Source organism: Neoarius graeffei, chromosome 6 (assembly GCF_027579695.1).
Source record: "Neoarius graeffei isolate fNeoGra1 chromosome 6, fNeoGra1.pri, whole genome shotgun sequence".
NCBI lineage: Eukaryota > Metazoa > Chordata > Actinopteri > Siluriformes > Ariidae > Neoarius > Neoarius graeffei.
The window spans coordinates 73,142,608-73,144,438 of record NC_083574.1 but is presented as its reverse complement, the minus strand read 5'-3'; the positions used below and the strand labels follow the sequence as shown (position 1 = coordinate 73,144,438).

The 1,831-nt window shown below is 53.9% G+C and overlaps 1 pseudogene; it reads left to right on the top strand.

The window, feature by feature from the left end:
- The first annotated feature begins 574 nt into the window (after positions 1–574).
- On the top strand, positions 575–1,588 carry LOC132888317 (craniofacial development protein 2-like; annotated as a pseudogene).
- Positions 1,589–1,831: the final 243 nt, after the last annotated feature.

The window sequence follows — 1,831 nt, the reverse complement described above, 5'->3', positions numbered from 1 at the left end:
CAGTTAGTACCGGGGTAGTAGTGCCTGTAGTTAGTGCATGCTGCATGTCGCATGTTGCATGTTGCTTCTGCTTGCTACTTTCTGCTTTCAGTTACTGCCACTGGCTAGCCCTCTATGCAGAGGGTGAAAAGAGGAGCCGAGTGCGTAAGCCTCCTCTGCTGGTACATAACCTCTCCACCACCAAGACTCCTGCAGTGCCTCCACGCGGCCACACATGGTAACTGGGTACCTCGCAGTCCCAGGCCAAACTGTAGGGGATCTTGGAGCAGTAGTGGGCCCCAGAGACAAGATGTGCAGGCATGCTGGCATGCAGACATGCCCTGGCACCTGTCAACCACTGCCCCAGCTATGGGTAAATAGTGGGTAGATGGGTCCTGGCCATGGCAGGCAACCTATCTAGGAGAGGGTCACTCTGAACAAAAAACACAGGTGCTGCTCGCTCCTGGCTCCGTCCCGTATACCATCTGAAGATGGTGGAGCAAGGGTGGATGAGGGCTTTAAGCCCAAATTGGCCAGAGTAGGGCTGTGAGAAGTTGCACCCCACAGCCCTTAACTAGCATTGTAAAGCTTGAAAATGGAGACACCAGTCAATGAAAATCCTCTACTTTCAACGGCGGCAGTCCGCAGGAGCCATGCAGCGGACGGTGGTGCTGGTCCTCCCCTGGGAGGGCACTATGATAACTGGACCCCAAACCCTCTCTATCTGAGAGGAAGGGTTCAATCTGACCACAGCCCACTGTCCAATGCACTCTTGCACTGTAGGAGACCATTTATTATGGGAACCTTCAATGCAAATACAGGGAAGGAGGAGGCAAGGCTGGACAAACTGGTGCACTGTGCTGAGCAAAGAGGAGTGCAGATCCTGGGGGTCCAGGAGCACAGGAGAGTGCATGATGACCAGCCAATTGTCTACCACAGAGTGGGGGGATGCTCGTTCATCACCTCATCTGCATGGCGCAATGATGCCCAGGCTGCGACAGACGGCGTGGGGATAATATTGAGCCCTCGAGTGTGAAAGGCTCTACATTTGGTACACCAGCACACCAACAGGATCCTTGTTGCCAATTTCAAGGGGAACCCAGTAACAACTGTCATGAGTGTGTACTCTCCCACCAACGCAGCACCAATAGAGGAAGTGGAGACGTTCTATGACGACCTGAGAACAGCTATCCACCATGTGCCAGCTCACAACTTCCTGACAATCCTGGGGGACTTCAACGTGAGACTCGGACCAGAAGATGCACCCTTCACGTATCATAACAATACCAACCGCAACGGAGAACACCTAGCCACCATGCTCACGGAACACGAGCTTCTGGCTGCCAACACCATGTTTCATAAGAAAATGGGCAAGAGATGGACATTCCAGGACTGAGCTACTGGTTTGCTATGTCAGCTGGACTACATACTGGTAAGGAGGAAGTGGAAGACTTCTGTCCTGAATGCAGAGGTGTACAGCCTGTTCGACTCTGTGGGCTCTGATCACTGTGTGGTCTCTATGAGGGTGCGCCTGAGTCTGAGGGTCCCCAAACACACTCCGAGGGCCCAGCCTGATTGGGAGGCCTTCGCAAGAAGTCCCGACCTCTAGGCCAGTTACACAGCGGAGGTGAGAGACCGCTTACACCTGCTGGCTGAGGAGGATGAGCCTCGTACAACTTACGGGCAGCTTCTCACCGCAATCAAGGAAGCAACAAGAAGCTGGGTGCCAACGAAGGAGAGAAATAGAGCTTCCCCCAGATCCAAGCACCTGGAGGTCATGAGGGCGTGGGCAAGGGTGGAGAAAGCACATTGGAACTTTGAGAGAGAGGGGACCATAGAGAGCAGGGAGATG